Source organism: Pseudochaenichthys georgianus, chromosome 13 (genome assembly GCF_902827115.2).
Source record: "Pseudochaenichthys georgianus chromosome 13, fPseGeo1.2, whole genome shotgun sequence".
Taxonomy (NCBI): Eukaryota; Metazoa; Chordata; class Actinopteri; order Perciformes; family Channichthyidae; genus Pseudochaenichthys; species Pseudochaenichthys georgianus.
The window spans coordinates 39,848,630-39,869,256 of NC_047515.1; the positions used below are offsets into that span (position 1 = coordinate 39,848,630).

Here is a 20,627-nt window from a genome sequence, read left to right on the forward strand (position 1 = left end):
AAATATGGATGAACAGTATCGCCAAATTCAGTGGATCCATCAGCTGACAGTTTGTGCTCGAGGGTTAGGACCATGCTTGGGGGATAATGTCCAAAGTGTATTAAAAATGTCAACTAAAAAAAACAAAATTCCAGTTTCAAATGAGTTACTTATCTCCAAAGTGTGCAGTCCTACATGTAACATGGTTGTGCATGCTTTATTAGATACATCTATACAATCTAATGGAGTGACGTTGGTAACACATGCGGTACACGAGAGCATTGTTGAGATACATAACTCAAGTACTCAAGAAAGAAAAGGTACTTTCCTTATCTTCCAGTTGCACCTTGTAATTACCCATATCTCACAAACCCCTTGAATAATCCCCAGGTAAACCTCTAAGCCCTTAAATAGGAGGGTTATCATCTAACTAACCCGGTGGCGTTTCCATTCAGTGTTTGCTCCATTTTCTCTGGTTCCATTAGTCGTCATATACTCGATTATATTTGTCGGCATCATGTTGCTTTTTATTCTCCAGCACCAAACAGCTCGTGTGCCCCAGGCTCTGGCACACTCTGTGAATCTATTACATCTAAGCAGCTGATAATAACCCACATTAGTCCCTTCATCTTCCACATGGACTATTGAACAGAACTACATGAATTGCTTCACAAGGCTCTGTGATCTATTCGCCAACCTAAGAAGCAGGAGGGAGGATCAATACGGGAGGACGGAAACAGCAACGTTACTTCAGCTTCATCCGTTTGAACCGGAGGAGGGAATGGATGCGTCTGCTGACTTCACATACACACTGATGGAGCCATATATAGGAGCTTATATTATTTAATAGTTATCCATTTATTTTATTGTTTCTTTTTGTGTATAGTAAATCTTCCTTTTAATTCTTATTTAAGTTTATCAAAGTAGTTGTTCCATGGCTTTTTTTCCTTCAGGCAGCCTTTGGGCACCGGGGGGTGGGAGACCTGCTCATTATAGATCTGGGAAACAGGTGGTGGTGCAGAGCGCATCCGGTAGGCCTATGGTTCCTTACCATCGGGTACGAACACCGACAAGACGACATCGTGCTTGGAGGCTTTATTGTGCCAGCAAATAATAAATTGGACAAAAACGACTTTCGCTCGGACCTTTAATTTTACCCATGCGTAAGATTCGCTGACGGCTGTCTCAGCGGCGCTTTGCTTTGAGTTATATTTCTCTCTTATATTTGTTATGGTTTTGGCCGCTTCAGACACACTTATGCAACATGTTTTAATTGGACGGGATTCAAGGGATTGCAAAACTACACACAGAATAAAAACACAAAAGGAAAATCAGGGACAAAAGTATGTAGAATTATGGATGCAGTTTTCTCTGCAAAAAGATAACTTAATTTAGCAGAGTGAACTTAAAGGTCCCCTAATATAGTGTTCTTCATCAATATATTACAGCTCTCAGATATATACAGAGCCTGTCTCTGATTGGCTGAAACACCAAACAGATCATTGCAGCATTACCCATAATCCCCTCTGTTTCCGCCCTGTTTCCAAAGTGCTGATTCTCTGTCTGTGACTTTAGATGAAAATAAGGAGCCCCTCCCCACGCCCCTCTGAGAGAGGTGATAAGGGGGGGGGGGGCTAATGGTTACTCAAGACAACACATCGTTATGACATCATGAAGTGGCCAAAATCTGATCAGCTCATTTTCAGACAGGTTTTTATAGAAATGGATCAAAAAGAGAGAGAATCTTTGTTCCTGAAACTTTCAGAGTCTCTTTCCACAGAGGGGACACATGTTGATGTAGAAGAGACATGAAGAAGAGGGGACACATGTTGATGTAGAAGAGACATGAAGAAGAGGGGACACATGTTGATGTAGAAGAGACATGAAGAAAAGGGGACACATGTTGATGTAGAAGAGACATGAAGAAGAGGGGACACATGGTGATGTAGAAGAGACATGAAGAAGAGGGGACACATGTTGATGTAGAAGAGACATGAAGAAGAGGGGACACATGTTGATGTAGAAGAGACATGAAGAAGAGGGGACACATGTTGATGTAGAAGAGACATGAAGAAGAGGGGACACATGTTGATGTAGAAGAGACATGAAGAAGAGGGGACACATGTTGATGTAGAAGAGACATGAAGAAAAGGGGACACGTGTTGATGTAGAAGAGACATGAAGAAGAGGGGACACGTGTTGATGTAGAAGAGACATGAAGAAGAGGGGACACGTGTTGATGTAGAAGAGACATGAAGAAGAGGGGACACGTGTTGATGTAGAAGAGACATGATGAAGAGGGGACACGTGTTGATGTAGAAGAGACATGAAGAAGAGGGGACACGTGTTGATGTAGAAGAGACATGGAGAAGAGGGGACACGTGTTGATGTAGAAGAGACATGAAGAAGAGGGGACACGTGTTGATGTAGAAGAGACATGAAGAAGAGGGGACACGTGTTGATGTAGAAGAGACATGACGAAGAGGGGACACATGTTGATGTAGAAGAGACATGGAGAAGAGGGGACACATGTTGATGTAGAAGAGACATGGAGAAGAGGGGACACATGTTGATGTAGAAGAGACATGGAGAAGAGGGGACACAGCTTGATGTAGAAGAGACATGAAGAAGAGAGGACACATGTCGATGTAGAAGAGACATGAAGAAGAGGGGACACTTGTCGATGTAGAAGAGACATGAAGAAGAGGGGACACTTGTCGATGTAGAAGAGACATGAAGAAGAGGGGACACTTGTGGATGTAGAAGAGACATGAAGAAGAGGGGACACGTGTTGATGTAGAAGAGACATGAAGAAGAGGGGACACGTGTTGATGTAGAAGAGACGCGAAGAAGAGGGGACACGTGTTGATGTAGAAGAGACACGAAGAAGAGGGGACACATGTTGATGTAGAAGAGACACGAAGAAGAGGGGACACTTGTTGATGTAGAAGAGACACGAAGAAGAGGGGACACGTGTTGATGTAGAAGAGACACGAAGAAGAGGGGACACGTGTTGATGTAGAAGAGACATGAAGAAGAAGGGGACACGTGTTGATGTAGAAGAGACATGGAGAAGAGGGGACACGTGTTGATGTAGAAGAGACATGAAGAAGAGGGGACACGTGTTGATGTAGAAGAGACATGAAGAAGAGGGGACACGTGTTGATGTGGAAGAGACATGAAGAAGAGGGGACACGTGTTGATGTGGAAGAGACATGAAGAAGAGGGGACACATGTTGATGTAGAAGAGACATGGAGAAGAGGGGACACATGTTGATGTAGAAGAGACATGAAGAAGAGGGGACACATGTTGATGTAGAAGAGACATGAAGAAGAGGGGACACATGTTGATGTAGAGGAGACATGAAGAAGAGGGGACACATGTTGATGTAGAAGAGACATGAAGAAGAGGGGACACATGTTGATGTAGAGGAGACATGAAGAAGAGGGGACACATGTTGATGTAGAAGAGACATGAAGAAGAGGGGACACATGTTGATGTAGAAGAGACATGAAGAAGAGGGGACACATGTTGATGTAGAAGAGACATGAAGAAGAGGGGACACATGTTGATGTAGAAGAGACATGGAGAAGAGGGGACACATGTTGATGTAGAAGAGACATGAGGAAGAGGGGACACATGTTGATGTAGAAGAGACATGAAGAAGAGGGGACACATGTTGATGTAGAAGAGACATGAGGAAGAGGGGACACATGTTGATGTAGAAGAGACATGAAGAAGAGGGGACACATGTTGATGTAGAAGAGACATGAAGAAGAGGGGACACATGTTGATGTAGAAGAGACATGAAGAAGAGGGGACACATGTTGATGTAGAAGAGACATGGAGAAGAGGGGACACATGTTGATGTAGAAGAGACATGAAGAAGAGGGGACACATGTTGATGTAGAAGAGACATGAGGAAGAGGGGACACATGTTGATGTAGAAGAGACATGAGGAAGAGGGGACACATGTTGATGTAGAAGAGACATGAAGAAGAGGGGACACATGTTGATGTAGAAGAGACATGAAGAAGAGGGGACACATGTTGATGTAGAAGAGACATGAAGAAGAGGGGACACATGTTGATGTAGAAGAGACATGAAGAAGAGGGGACACATGTTGATGTAGAAGAGACATGAAGAAGAGGGGACACATGTTGATGTAGAAGAGACATGAAGAAGTGGAATTTGCACAATAGGTGTCCTTAAACTGTCTTCAACATTGTAACATTGTGAATATAGTGTATCTGTAAAAGGACAAAACAAATCATTTTCTACGCTGCCTAAATGTACAAGTGTCTGTCGCCCGCTTTAAAGTCAAAACTGCTCCGCTCAGAGGTCGTAGGTCAACTTTTTGATTTTCTCAAAACAACCCATGATGTATTAAAGTGAGACTGGAGCAAAAGTCGTGCACCAGTCATTCCTCTAATGATGGTATTGTAACCAGGGGCGCCGCCAGGGATGTTGGGCCTCGTGAAAAGATGTCACATTGGTTACTTAAACATGTTTTTTCTTAATGTTCTAAAATAGTTTGGGCCCCTGTCAGTCACGGGCCTTAGAATCGTCTCTAACACTATAATGTTAGAGAAAGAAGTACAATGCATACAAATGGCCGACTGAGCCTGCTGACAATGCATCGACAGTAAGGAGTGTGAAATGCCTTTTTAAAAAAAATATATTACCCTTTTGTTGAGTTCATCCATTTTGCAAACCGAGCAAAGTTTATTTAAGGAATCTGCTCTTCTTTACACCTGGCCTCCCCTGAGAGGTTAGGCGGAGGTGAGTCGGCCTTCTTATCAAAGAGTTTACTGACGGGGAAGTAAAAGGGATGAAGAGCTGAAGCTTAACTTATGAGGACATCAAGAAAATGTATATTTGTATAATTCCCCTTTCAGATGTTTTATTATAGGGAACAAAGAGAATGTTACCTTGATACATATCCAATTAAGAGATAGCTAAATCAGTACACACTACAGCATGTCGAGTTAAACAGGATATAAGCAAGCATAGCATGACCAACTCGCTGCACATTATTAAAAGTTAAGTAAATGAATTAAAAATGAATTAAAGGTGGGGTAGGTAATTCCCTTCAGAAACACTTGTTATATTCCATGGAATGTTCTTAACACCCCGATAGCAATGAATACATTTCATCTGTGGAAGCCGTGGCGCTGTAAAAAGCACGACCAATCATCTGAGCCGGCCCGGCTAAAGTAACTGGATGGCCTACCTGCCTGTCAGCCTTCCATCTGGGCACACACTTACCTCGTGTCCTCATTGGTCATGTGTGCGTTCGTGTGTGTTGGAGGAGGGGCTCTGTGAGGAAGTCTGAAGGAAGGGGCAGATTTTTTTCGGCTGCTTACTTTCAGATTCTAGCGCACTCGAGCTGTTTCTCCATTCTTAACTTTAATATTTCATTTGTTTTGAATTAATTTGAATCCGCTATTTGTTAAATTCCTCAAAATCGTTGCAGAAAGGATGCTCATGGACCTGTAAAAAAAAAAGCGTCTCATTTCCGATGTGTATAATTTGTGAAATCAGTTTCCTGCTGTGTCGCTGTTCTGCTAAAGTGTTTAAATCATTAGGAGCAGTCTGTTGGGCTAGAGTTAGTAATTAAAGAGACAAACCTTTAACAGGAAGCAAAATAGGAAGACGTGGTAGGAGTGTCCTTGAGCAAGTCATTACATGGAATCCCAGCTCAGCAGATCTGAAGCTGACCTCCGACCTCAGAGGGAGTTCAAACTGAATGTCTCTACACAGATTAATTAATGTTTTAACAGTGCCTGCTAGCTTCCTCGCATCACTTCCTTTAACGGAGATTTAAATTACATTACAGTCTGCAGAAAGTCTACACTCAGCTTGTAAAGGATTATTATAGTGATTGATTATTTGTCTAATGTTTTAGATGATATTGAGCTATTTTATGTTTTCTTATTTTTGGTGGGTTTAAAGAGGCCCTATTTTAGCGTTATATAACACTCACGCTTCTATTGGCTAGCGCTCCAACACATTGTACGTGATAGGCTAAGGGGCGGGACATATCTAAGCCGTTGACCAATCAAAACAGAGCCGGCCAGCTAACCAATCAGAGCAGACTGGGCTCTGGTTTCAGACAGAGGGTGAAAAGAGGTGCTGCAGCATTAAAGCATGGAGACATGTCACAGTAGAGACACTACATACTGATATACACCTGAACATCAGCAGGAGAGGACTCTTTAAAGTAGAGACACTACATACTGATATACACCTGAACATCAGCAGGAGAGGACTCTTTAAAGTAGAGACACTACATACTGATATACACCTGAACATCAGCAGGAGAGGACTCTTTAAAGTAGAGACACTACATACTGATATACACCTGAACATCAGCTAGAGAGGACTCTTTAAAGTAGAGACACTACATACTGATATACACCTGAACATCAGCAGGAGAGGACTCTTTAAAGTAGAGACACTACATACTGATATACACCTGAACATCAGCAGGAGAGGACTCTTTAAAGTAGAGACACTACATACTGATATACACCTGAACATCAGCAGGAGAGGACTCTTTAAAGTAGAGACACGACATACTGATATGAAGCTGAACATGTGCATAATATGTCCTCTTTAAGTGATGCAAACTAACAACAATTTGTTTTGAAACAAATTGAGGCGATCAAAAACCACAACCCCGACAAAAAGACAGAGGCTTTTGAAGTGTTAGAATAGACTAAAAAGTCACGACACAGCATCGTATTTCAAGTGGGCGATAATAAACACGGCGCTTTATTCGAAAAGGTAATACAGTGAGGAAAAACAAAATGGCTTGAGGAATCATCTCAGAACGGCTTTTCCTGCCAACTTTCTGCAACTTCACTGAGCAAGTTAAAAGGTGATGACATGTGATATATACTTTATATATGTTTTGCATCCTAACTCTTGTGGAGAGGAGTCGTATTGCACATGTTAAGGTCACTGGTGTCAGGAATTTAAGTCACAGACTATGAGGGTTTGAAAGCTCCTGTGAAGCCGTCGGCGGTCTGAAACCAGCCGCGGACTGAGCGCTCCATTTCAGCCACTTACTGTTTATGGGACATCATTTGAGCGGAGCATCGTAATACGAAGGGGGTTCGCTTTAATGGCCAGATCGTTCAGCTAATCACATGGAATCAGTGTGAAGGGCAGCCACGACTCACACGGACATGGAATACGACTGAAGTCTAGATGAGAGGAAACGACGCAGTTTCACACTGACGGGTTAAGACATGGATATTTGATGTAATACTTAAGGTGGCACAATATGTGTTTGATTAGCACAAATGAGATGATTAATTAATATAAAACGCAACACTATTGCGTATATGGAATTTAGTTCGAGACCTTTTTGAAATATATATATATAGTTTATATAGTTCCTCCTCTCTTTTAACAAGAACATACAAATTAATGAATTAAAAAACACTAACATTCTACAATAAGGTCTCAGAACGAATATATAGCACGATAATATTATTTGTAATAATTAGCACAAATAAGATGATTAACAAATATATAACTGAAGTGTAAATGCATTTTATTTTGAGAATTCATATCATAAATATATGTTTAGTGTATAAAATATGGAAAGTAGTTTTACACAAATAGTTGTCATGACACCAAGGGGTTAAGACTGTACAAAGAATTATAATATAGTATTTACAATGTAATACATAAGGTAGCATGAAAGCTGAATACAGCTGTACACACACACACACACACACACACACACACACACACACACACACACACACACACACACACACACACACACACACACTCACAGCAGGTTTTCTGAGATTGTTCTACAGACCCTTAATAGCGATCGAGATGTGTTGCCATGGCTACAGTAGCTAGGTAACGTGAGCACAATAAGAACAAAATGCTGTGTGTGTGTGTGTGTGTGTGTGTGTGTGTGTGTGTGTGTGTGTGTGTGTGTGTGTGTGTGTGTGTGTGTGTGTGTGTGTGTGTGTGTGTGTGTGTGTGTGTGTGTGTGTGTGTGTGTGTGTGTGTGTGTGTGTGTGTGTGTGTGTGTGTGTGTGTGTGTGTGTGTGTGTGTGTGTGTGTGACACAGACAGACAGCATTTTCTTAATCGCTCTCATGAAAACACTCGGCAGGAGAAGATACAACTGTGTCGTTAAAAGTCCCCGCAGAGATAAAGGGACACAGATCCTCGATAACGTCGTTTCTGGACGAGTGCATTCTGCTGTAATGTAGATCCTTCTGCTTCGAAAGGATACAACACCGACCTAACGAGGATTATTTACAAGAATGAAGTGAATTGTTGAAGTATGGAAGTTAGTCTGCTATTTAGCGCTGAGAAAGTATTTTGAGTATACTACAGGTGAGGGGTAAAAACGTTAACTTCCCAGTTGCATTACATCATATATCCGTTTTTATATATGTGTTATATACAGTAGGTGGCTAGTAACTATGAGTGTTAATTAAATGTTGTGTAGTAGCCTATAAAATACAATATTGCCTTCCAAAATGAAGTGGAGTATGTAGCATAACATAAATACTCAAGTACAAGTATGTCAAGTATATAGTAGGCTACTTAAGCAATACAACACAACGTAAGCAGTTACAACCAATCACTGAATTTGACATATGCATTAGGACTAACTCAATATTTTTCTGGCATACTAAAAAGTACGGTAGTTTGGGTAATTTGAAAGCACAATCTTTTTTAAATGTGAGTACTTCTTCATCCAATTGTGCCATTCTGACTCAATGTTGCCAATGATAGAAAGTGTGAGTGAAACTATAGATTCACTTCAGTCTGTCAATTATCCACGGATGCAATTTCATATTAAATACCATAGTAGAGTGGAGCAGTGATTACATATGCACGTCGACCCAGGAGTTAGCATTGTGCAAGGGCTGCCTCAGCAAAAAGCAACGAGATTTCCCCATTGGATTTCGGTATATGCAAACAACAAGCTTTGTGTCCAAATCACGTTGATGATAGTTAGTTTTCTGCAGGGTTAATCTCCACATATTACCACTTGGCGATTTTTAAAGCGTAAATGCAATCAGCATGAAATGAAAAGCTAACGTTAAACTATGAAGAACTACATTGCTAAGCTAAAGGCGGCTAATGTGCGGCGTGATGAGATTTAGTAAGTTATTTAGTCACTTGTTAGCAACATCCATTTTCCACATCGAAGCGTCAGACGTGGGGTATTCACTGACGCACTTTATGTGGTAGAACAAAATGTGAAAATCTTGTAAACTTGTGTTAACAACAGACCTCATTTCAAGAGTGTAACCAGATTCGCTGAGCCAGGGAAAAGTAGAGTCGTTATTTCCCCGTAGCAGTGTTTGAGGTTCTGCAGTCCATCAGCAGAAACGTCATGTGTCGACGCGGGTCTTATATTTCATATTTTACTAATGAGGTGTGTTTAAAAATGGATGCATCTGATCTAGATCCATCCGTATTTCTCGAGCTTTCGCTGTTTGCAGATTTCAAGGCGGCAGAGAGAAAGTGGAGCATCTCTCTGCATTGCGTAATGTCAGAGGAGCACAACTCGCATCAGGAAATGTACAACGCCGTTTGTGTACCTCACAACACACGACATTAATCTGTGCAGATAGACAGCTGTGAAACACTGCATCACCACGGTTAGGGAATTACAAGCAGACTATAACATCCAAGGAACAAATACGGTGTAATTATATAATCAATCACACGGCAATTAGCGAGATGAACCAAATTGAACTTTCATATAGCCGGCAGTCATTTCTGTCTCCAATATGCAGCGCGTAATGAGCACCCGCGATCCAGCTAAAACACAAATATTTAATTCATGATAGTGACAAAATAATACTGGAAGATCATCCCTCAATGGAGCAATTTCCCCCCCCCCGCAGGATACTCACAAGAGTACTGGGATGAGATCTGAATATATTAAAGGGGCTCTATTCTGCTCATTATCAGGTTCATATTTGTATTGTGTGCAAGCTGTAATGTTCAAAAAGCTCTTTATTGTTCTCATACTGCCTGTGCTGCTGCACCTCTTTTCACCCTCTGTCTGAAACCAGGTGTGTGTGTCTACAGAAGGTCCAGTTGTGATAAGGCGCATTCACACCGCAGTACTTTTCCCACAAAGGTTCATGAGAATTTAGTTCATGAGAACTCTTTTGTCGCGTTCACACCAAAAAGAGCCGGTACTAAAATTAGTTCATGCGAACCTTTTTACCCCCTCGAAAGTCCCTGCTAGAGAGCAGGGACTTTCGAGCGACTCTTTTGTGAGAAAAGAGCTATATTTCTGATTGGCTGGGCGGATTGCAAACCACGCCCCGTAAAACTCCCAAAAGGTTTTGTGAAGCCGCCATTTTATTATCCTCGCATTAGCATTATTAGCATTAGCATTAGCCCAGCGCAGAAACGCAGAGAGACTAACTTATGGCAACACAAAAGAAAACATGGGAGCGGTGGAGATGAGGAGGTGTCGGCGTTCTGGCGATTTACTCGGAAGGCTTCAGTAGAAGCTGCTGGGACTCCCAGCAGCTTCAACTGAAGCCAGTCCCCAACTCCGGGGACTTCCGGTCGGGGACTTTGGGCGGCAGTATACGCCGTGAAGTGGTTTGCGGCCTGCCAGTAAACCCAAAGCAGAAGAAGAAGAAGTGACGTCAGCGGCTTCATTTGCCTAATCCACCCTCAGGGACTTATTCTGGTGTGAACGCGATCTGTACTTAGTTCATGAGAACTAAAGAGTTCTCATGTAGTTCATGAGAACTAAAGAGTTCTCATGAACTAAGTTCTCATTAACCTTTGTGGGAAAAGTACTGCGGTGTGAATGCGCCTCTAGACACGGTTCGCCACTGGTGTAACGACAACAAAGGATTCTAGTCTATTCTATCACATCATGGAACTTTTCTCTATGGATTATCTTTTGTTGGCAGTGAAATTCACTCACACACACAGTCGAAGGAACAAGCTCCGTTTCCACGTCATGATGCAAGACTGTGTCGAACATTTCTCTCCTGCAGGCCATGGTTGCAGGAGGATCAACAGACTCTAATCTCTGCTCCTCTCAAAACACAGAAGGCTGACTGAACCTCGCCGAGTAAGTGCTGCCAGAGAGACTCACATAAAATAGACTTGAGTCACAGCCTCTGAATATTTCAGGCATGCCGGTTTTAATTTCAAACCCTGTGAATAACACCTTCTGCTTGGCTTTGAAGACGTGGAAATAATAGGAAAGAATACCGTGGTGTCAAAACCTAAATATATATTTGTTCTGCACGTCTTGTCTACTGTACGTGCGTTCATGTTTTAATTCAAAGAGTGTTGATGTTCACCTTTACGACAAAGCCTAATTTCACTTTTAGGGTTGTGAGGAAATTGTAAATGTAGCTTTCCTCGGTTCCTGAGAGAAATGACGTGTACGTTTTTAAGTAGCAGCCATGCAAAAAGATAACTTAATTTAGCGAGTGAACTTAAAGGTCCCCTATTATACTGTTTTTCATCAATATATTACAGGTCTCAGATATATACAGAACTTGTCTCTGATTGGCTTAAACACCAAACAGATCATTGCAGCATTACCCATAATCCCCTCTGTTTCAGCCCTGTTTCCAAAGTGCTGATTCTCTGTCTGTTACTTTAGATGAAAATAAGGAGCCCCTCCCCACGCCCCTCTGAGGCTGCGGCCCCACGAGGACGAAAACGGCTAAACGCATAGGATTAACGCAAACGCAATCGCAAACGGCTTCCGTCCACATGCAATAATTATCCGGATCGTGTCTGCCCACACGAGACCGCTCCGTTTAGCTCCAACCGCTGGAGAAGCTGCAGTACATATGCAGGAGCCTCTACGTGGCGCCTGTAACTTCCTCCACAAAAGCAGCGAAGAAGCATGGTTGTCATGGTTGCCCTTCTGTTTATTCTCCGCGGTGGGGGCCGAGGGAACCGGGCAGAGTTTTTCGCCAGTCAGCGTGTATTAAAGTTGAAATCTTCCGGACAAAATTATAAAAGTGCCGGTCAAAGGTCTTCTTTGTTATTTATTGAGCTTTAAAACAAATGAATAACGACTCTATATAATATAATGATAAAATACACGGAGCCTCTCTTTTTCCTCCCTCTCTTCGGACAGCGCCAGTGTAGCATGCAGCTCATGCAGCAGCTCATCCAGTAATGAGTGACCCGGCCGACAGTAAAAATAAACATATTTATAACTAGTTTAGGGAGTTTGAGAGGTAATTAAAATAGCTAAGGGTGATGATCTGAATTGAAGTGTGTGTTTTGCTGCAGCGGGAGGAGCTGCAGGTGAGCAGAGCTGCGTGTCTCCGTCCTGTCAGATTAGACTTCACTCGCGAGAGAAAGATAAATAATCTGAATTCAGGGTGCAGTTTACTTTGACGTGGGGGTGAGCAGCAGAGGTGGGGAGAGGCGGGGCTATTGCCTCATCATTATTGCTGTAGATGTTGCACAAACAACTGTAGCATGGTCAATAGCGTCCGGAGCACGATAGCTACTCTGCGATCCGCCATTGTTGTTGTTGTTGGTGGCGAAACACTTCAGCACTGGCGCGGGGTAAGCGGAGGTGAGCAGAAGAGGTGGGGAGAGGCGGAGCTATTGCGCAATCACTATCAGTGATCTGAAAATGTCCGTATAGGGCGCACACACGGAGCCGTTTGACCCCCCAGAGAGTGGCGTATGCATTTCTATCCACCTTGGGACCCGTTGTCGTTTCCTCAGTCGTTTAGTGCCATATTCGGTCGTCCTCGTGTGGCCGAACGGTCTATATGACACTAAACAGTAACGCAAACGACCGAATTCGTCCTCGTGGGGCCGCAGCCTGAGAGACATTTGGTTACAAAGAACTCAATGGAGCTCTAGGAGGAGATTCAGGTGATAAGGGGCGAGGGGGGGGGGTTACCTTGGTTGCTGATTGGCTAATAGTTACGCAAGCCAAAACATTGTTATGACATCATAATGGGCAAAATCTGATCAGCTCATTTTCAGACAGGTTTTTATAGAAATGGATCAAAAAGAGAGAGAATCTTTGTTCCTGAAACTTTCAGAGTCTCTTTCCACAGAGGGGACACATGTTGATGTAGAAGAGACGTGAAGAAGAGGGGACACATGTTGATGTAGAAGAGACATGAAGAAGAGGGGACACATGTTGATGTAGAAGAGACGTGAAGAAGAGGGGACACATGTTGATGTAGAAGAGACATGAAGAAGAGGGGACACATGTTGATGAAGAAGAGACATGAAGAAGAGGGGACACATGTTGATGTAGAAGAGACATGAAGAAGAGGGGACACATGTTGATGTAGAAGAGACATGAAGAAGAGGGGACACTTGTTGATGTAGGAGAGACGTGAAGAAGAGGGGACACATGTTGATTTAGAAGAGACATGAAGAAGAGGGGACACATGTTGATGAAGAAGAGACATGAAGAAGAGGGGACACATGTTGATGTAGAAGAGACATGAAGAAGAGGGGACACATGTTGATGAAGAAGAGACATGAAGAAGAGGGGACACATGTTGATGTAGAAGAGACATGAAGAAGAGGGGACACATGTTGATGTAGAAGAGACATGAAGAAGAGGGGACACATGTTGATGTAGAAGAGACATGAAGAAGAGAGGACACATGTTGATGTAGAAGAGACATGAAGAAGAGGGGACACATGTTGATGTAGAAGAGACGTGAAGAAGAGGGGACACATGTTGATGTAGAAGAGACATGGAGAAGAGGGGACACATGTTGATGTAGAAGAGGGGAGACATGGAGAAGAGGGGACACATGTTGATGTAGAAGAGACATGAAGAAGAGGGGACACATGTTGATGTAGAAGAGACATGAAGAAGAGAGGACACATGTTGATGTACAAGAGACATGAAGAAGAGGGGACACATGTTGATGTAGAAGAGACATGAAGAAGAGGGGACACATGGTGATGTAGAAGAGACATGAGGAAGAGGGGACACGTGTTGATGTAGAAGAGACATGAAGAAGAGGATTTTGCATAATAGGTGACCTTTAACTTATATACTTGATTCTGATTGGTCCATAGAGTGCCGCAGTGACTCGTCCTAAAACCCGGAAGTAAACTCCTTCCGGTTCCTTCGACAAAAACCAATGCAATTTCTCCGTAGGATTTTAGAAAATAGCTCGAAATAAGGTCTGTGGTTGAGACACATTTAAGAGACGGATCACGTTTTGTTCAGTCGGATAATCTCCACATGTCTACCCTACTTTTATAATTTTCGAATCATAAATCTAATCGATAGATGAAGAAGAGGGGACACATGTTGATGTAGAAGAGACATGGAGAAGAGGGGACACATGTTGATGTATGAGAGTCATGAAGAAGAGGGGACACATGTTGATGTAGAAGAGACATGAAGAAGAGGGGACACATGTTGATGTAGAAGAGACATGAAGAAGAGAGGACACATGTTGATGTAGAAGAGACATGAAGAAGAGGGGACACATGTTGATGTAGAAGAGACGTGAAGAAGAGGGGACACATGTTGATGTAGAAGAGACATGGAGAAGAGGGGACACATGTTGATGTAGAAGAGGGGAGACATGGAGAAGAGGGGACACATGTTGATGTAGAAGAGACATGAAGAAGAGGGGACACATGTTGATGTAGAAGAGACATGAAGAAGAGAGGACACATGTTGATGTACAAGAGACATGAAGAAGAGGGGACACATGTTGATGTAGAAGAGACATGAAGAAGAGGGGACACATGGTGATGTAGAAGAGACATGAGGAAGAGGGGACACGTGTTGATGTAGAAGAGACATGAAGAAGAGGATTTTGCATAATAGGTGACCTTTAACTTATATACTTGATTCTGATTGGTCCATAGAGTGCCGCAGTGACTCGTCCTAAAACCCGGAAGTAAACTCCTTCCGGTTCCTTCGACAAAAACCAATGCAATTTCTCCGTAGGATTTTAGAAAATAGCTCGAAATAAGGTCTGTGGTTGAGACACATTTAAGAGACGGATCACGTTTTGTTCAGTCGGATAATCTCCACATGTCTACCCTACTTTTATAATTTTCGAATCATAAATCTAATCGATAGATTTATGATCGATAGATTTATGATACGGAAAGGACGCGTCACTGTGGCACTCTATTACCGTACACTTGCACAGTGACAGATGAGCAGTTGCCAGCTTTGATCGAATATGTGCTCCGTCACACCGAGGTAGCGATGACTCTTACTGATCAGTGCAGCTCATGTTAGCTTGTGGCAGGTTCTCCACGTTCTTTGCCTTTACTGACACACGAGTCATGGTGAACATCTGCGCTGGGATCACAGGATCAACTTTGGGTCAAACTCGGTCATAAAAGGATTGAAATGGAGATTTTGATTTGTCAGCATGTGTGTATATCGTTACTTGAATTGGAACCAAATGTACATGCTCTGTATGACTTTAAAATAAAACTGAGAAAATCAATAAAGATAAAGAACTTGGTCGTGCAAATGGAGTGTATTTATATAGCGCTTTATCCCATTCACACGAGGGCTGAACGATATATCGTGTCATGGCGATAACCGCGATATGCGCATGCGCGATATTCACACCGCAGGGACGTGCGGTTTTATTCTTTTTTAAATGCTAACGCACTTTAGCACAGAATTCAAAATAAAGATACCCTTATTACTTATCGAAACTGCACATACAATATATCCGATTAAAGCTGAGACTCCACAGATTATTTAAGTACAGTATCATCACTAAGCGATTCGATCTTGCGACAGGGGAAGCAAATACAGACATCACAACACGTACCTTTACGGAGCTTTTACGGGAGATCGTCTCACCGTAGATGTCAATCTGATCAAAAGACGTGTTCAATGGCATTAAAACGAGAAAAAACGCGGCTGAATCGGTTGATCCATAGGTTGATAATGTACCTGTGGCTTTGAAGCAATTGTTTATAATCCATAATTCCATTTTTATGTAAAAATCGGAGCACAAAAGTTAGCTGCTAATGGTAGCCACCAGCATAGATATATATATAAACACTAGATGGCTCATGGGAGATTTTCCAGCGTAGCTGACCGGCCGCCATCTTGCTACAGTCAACAGTTACTCTGATTCGCGTTATGGTAGCTGTTGTCAGGTGAGTGATCTGCACAAAAATACTCTTAACTCACTGAAATCTTGACTGATTTACAAACGGTTTGGTTTATTATAAACATGATTAGCATGGCTATGATACAGGATGCTTGGACATGTTGAAATTGCAGCTTTTCTTTGTGTATGTGGTTGTATTTATTAGCTGGCTAATAACAAGAGGCTGTCAGTGAGACCTAGTATTACAAAGTTGACCCACAACTCCACCAGTGGGAGAGGCAGAACTGCTCTTTCTTTCAACACAACTTAAGTTACACATGATTTCTTCCAAGTGGTTTGGCTTGTTAAAAACATCTTGCATTATGATACAGGAATTTGCTGGCTTTGTGTTTACAGAAGTACCTGACTATGCCGGACTTTTGTGCAGCCTACGGATGCTCTAATCACTGCAGTCTGGAAACAAGAACCCGTGGGATCACCTTTCACGTGTAAGATATGACAATATTATGACTAAAATTAGGATAATCGTTAATTACTTAGTGGATGTATGTACATTACAAGTCCTGCTACACAGGATCAGTGGGGCTATGTGAGATAATAGTATTGCAATATTGTTGTTGACCCAGCCTCATTAGAATATGTTGTTACCATTTCTTTACACAATTATTTAATGTTTCTATTGGACACCTTTTTTATTACTCTTAGTGTGGTTGTCTTATTCTTAAAGTAGGCTATACATACATGCATACATACCAAAAATATGATAATTTCGGTGTGTATTTTTGTCCTACCCTTAATGTTAAAGGAAAGAAGGGAGGAACATGTTGACAATAATTTATATATCTGGCTACCTTTCTCATGTTTTTAAGGTTTCCCAAAACCAAAGAGAGGAGGAGGCAGTGGGAACTCGCCCAAAGAAGGGACGGTTTTGTTTCCTGTGACAGGACACTGCAGTGAGCACTTCAGGAGTGAGGAATTTGACCGGACAGGAGACGCAGCACTATGTTCCCCACATATGTTTATGTTTGCTCAGTCTAATAAACCCATAACATGGTTGTGAAAGAATACCAAAGCTGAGGCTGGACGGTGATTGATTGTTGGTGTGCCATGTGTTCTTCTTAATAATAATAATAATACATTTATTTTGGGGGGCCGCCTTTCATAACACCCAAGGACACATAGGATAGTTTATGTTTAAATTGTTTGTTGTTGGATTTTGTGATATATCAGCCGGGGTGAGACAAGACAAACCACAAATGGACTACAGAAGGACACAAAAGGACACATGGTACAGTTTATATTATTCTTGGTCTTTTTTCAATAACATATTTCAAAGGTTCTGGATTTGTTTACAAATCTAGAAACTAAATACAAAACTAGGATGATATGAAGATCTCATGTCAAAAATAATTGTGATAAATTAGACAGAACTGGCCTGTCTGTGAGCACATTTTATGTTGGTTTGGGTTCTTCTGATAAAGGTGTGAATATCTAAATAATATACCAACATATGCTATTGTCATTAGTTGTGTCCCTGTTCTTAAAGCTAAGGCATTGCTAAATTAACAACTCTTGGCTTACAGAGTGGTAACATGAGACCGATTTTTATATATAAAATATAAATGTGTTTTAATTTTATAATTTATTTGAAATATTAACAATATAATAAAATAAATGGAAATATATACACCGGCAAATATTTAATATAAATACCTTGTGTGTGTGTGTGTGTATAGCTATTGCTTTATCTGATTAATATTATTTTCATATGAAAGTCCATGATTATAAGTATGCAGTATCATAACTACATCTTTGATGTTTATAAAAAACCAAACCGTTTGAAAATTGGTTGAAAATTGAGCAAGCTATGGTTATTTAAATAGTAAACCATAATGTTATGAATGAGAGAACTGCCTGCAAGATGGCGGCCAAGTGGCAACGTCGGTCTCAATTGGCCAGCAGCGCGAGTGAGTCATCTAGTGTTTATATATATCTATGGCCACCAGAGTGTATGCAACTTCCGGTTTTGGCTACGCGTCACTCTCACTCGTTATTTGTTCATAGAGGCTTCTCAATACTCAAATTTCCCCTCCTCGACTCCCCTCCTCGAGACTTAGTCCCGCCCACAGGAGATGCGAGCGGAGGACCGAGGAGGGGAACCGAGGAGAGAGGAGGGGAAGCAGCAGACGTTTAAAGAAATGAGAACTCCTCTCCTCTGAGCGGTCATATTAAAGCGACGTCCGTTCATTATTACGTGGCAACAGCTGCATCAGCTGTCGAGTGTTTTGTCATATTTTATAATCTCTGTTAGATCAGCTGAACATTGTTCCCCCACATATTTACCTTGAATTAATTGAGAGTGCGGTATAATGAGACAATAACAGGCTACAGATGCGGACACACACACACAAATATATTTATATAAATATATGCAATTTAAAGTATGAGAGCACTCTCATAATAACGTAACACAATCAGAGACTGGATATATCCCCCCCCTCTCTCTGGTCGCTGAAATGGGGAATTGAAATTACGGGCCAAAAGTTGTATTTGCAAGTATTAAAAGTAAGCAGAGGACACCAAACCAACTAAGACCTGTCTGTCCGCCGCATCTGCGCACACACTGTACCACACACACACCTACACACTGTACAGGACACACCTACACACTGTACCACCACACACACACACACACACACACACACACACACACACACACACTGTACCACACACACCTACAGCTCCTAAAGCATAATCAGGCTACAGCCGTTGTGTATTTTATTATGTGAAGCACTAAATGGTTTTAGAAAAATATCGACTCTTTGTTTGTATATATCTACTAAACTAAAGCAAATAAAGAGAGTAGGTCTGTTATACTGAGTGATATTTATTTTACACACTGCTCTGCTTTCTGCAGGGCCTCACAGCTGTTCTCACTGTAAACATCGCGTTGCGATGAGAGCAGTTTCTAAAATAATATCCAGGGGATGCATGCAGAGCTGTCATTGGCTGAGATAAGTCCGGCCGTGCGTCACGCCTCCACCGTTCCCGGAAATGCATCCGCGGAGGAGCCGTGGAGGAACCATCAGTGTATCCTCGGTTATAGCTCCTCCAGAGAGCCTCCTCGACGCTCGATCCTCGGTCCTCGGTGTGCATTTAGAGAAATGAGACGTCCTTCAAAATGGCGCGCTGAAATTCATTTCCGGGTCACTACCGGAGGACCGAGGAGTCGAGGAGTCGAGGAGGGGAAATTTGAGTATTGAGAAGCCTCTCATGTGTTGGTGTGTGTAGAACTTCCCCTCGATTCCATTGGCTCTAGCCGTTATAAAGAGATTTCATTCATCAAAATCGACCAATGGGGGCCAGAGATATGGAAAATACACCCAAATGACCCCAGAAGTGGGTTTTTTTTCTAAATCTCTCTAAAAAGATCAAATGTCACTTGTTTTGCATCAATCTTGATACAGGGTACTTATTATATGTTGTACTTTGGATTCCTAAAGCTTTTAGTCTACTATCCCATCATCCAAGGGTGGTTTTCACTAAAAGTAAAAAATAATTTTTGGACAGACACTATAATTTAGAGTTTTTTACTATGTTCAATCTGCATTTTCTTTAAAATAAAAAACATCTATATTGTTTCTGACTTTTCTACATCCAACTCAAAGGTTTAGCATTACTTTGAGAGAAAAGATTATTAATTTAACCCTTTTAGAAGGGAAGATATGGTCATTTGTTCTGAGAATGTCATTTTCGAGCCTGAGACCTGGAAAACAGGCTCAGTGCTTAAGTAGATGAATTAACTCAAACACGTCATGTTACAATTATGTTGCTGCTTGCTACAAAAGGAAAACTTGCGCGGCTCTCATGTCAGGGGTACTTGAGTGAGTGACATGCTGGCTCTGCATGCACAGCAAACCACCAATCACAATCATTCTTGATCAGATCAGAGCAGGCCCCGCCCCGCTAGTTTGCAGACCATCAAAACACCGATAAAACATGAGCGAGGCACAGGAGGACAATACCTTCATCCGGTTAAATATGGTTTAAAAAAACACAATATATATCGCAGGGAGAAAAATATCAATATCGTGCAGCCCTAATTCACACCCTGTTCATACAGAGCGATGTGCCACTTGCTCAAGGAAGCTAACATTATATAACAATATCATAGACATGTTGACCCACTACCTCACGGCCACAGTTGCTCCGCGTACATTTTTTTTTACCTGACAAGATCTCCAGATTGTGAGCCTTTAGGTTGACTGAGCTATTTTTCACTCTTATTTTGCTTTACGTCTGTCAAACTAGATCATAAAAGACGGTTGTATGTTTCTTCAAGGTTTACAAAGGGTTCAACCTGAGCATGGCCGATTAATCACAGCTGGAAACAACTCTCACCTCTGAACAGGGAAAATGGATGGTTTGGCATCAGTAGAAAGTAACCCAAAGTTATGACTAGTCTTTCTGAAACATTTTCAAATATAAAAAATGTATTCACTTGTCATACGCAGTCGACCACATCAACTATTCAAAAGCGACGTATAATGCGGTCTC

General features: G+C 41.9%; 1 protein-coding gene and 1 long non-coding RNA gene across 2 annotated transcripts in view; one reads left to right on the plus strand and one right to left on the minus strand.

The window, feature by feature from the left end:
* Positions 1-20,627, minus strand: part of dner (delta/notch-like EGF repeat containing) — a 95,647-nt gene that overhangs the window by 41,221 nt on the left and 33,799 nt on the right. The gene's annotated exons all lie outside the window — the stretch shown is intronic.
* Positions 16,017-17,441, plus strand: LOC139435031 (uncharacterized). Its single transcript, XR_011644313.1, has 3 exons — positions 16,017-16,116; positions 16,467-16,558; positions 16,940-17,441. It is a non-coding gene; the product is annotated as an uncharacterized lncRNA (long non-coding RNA).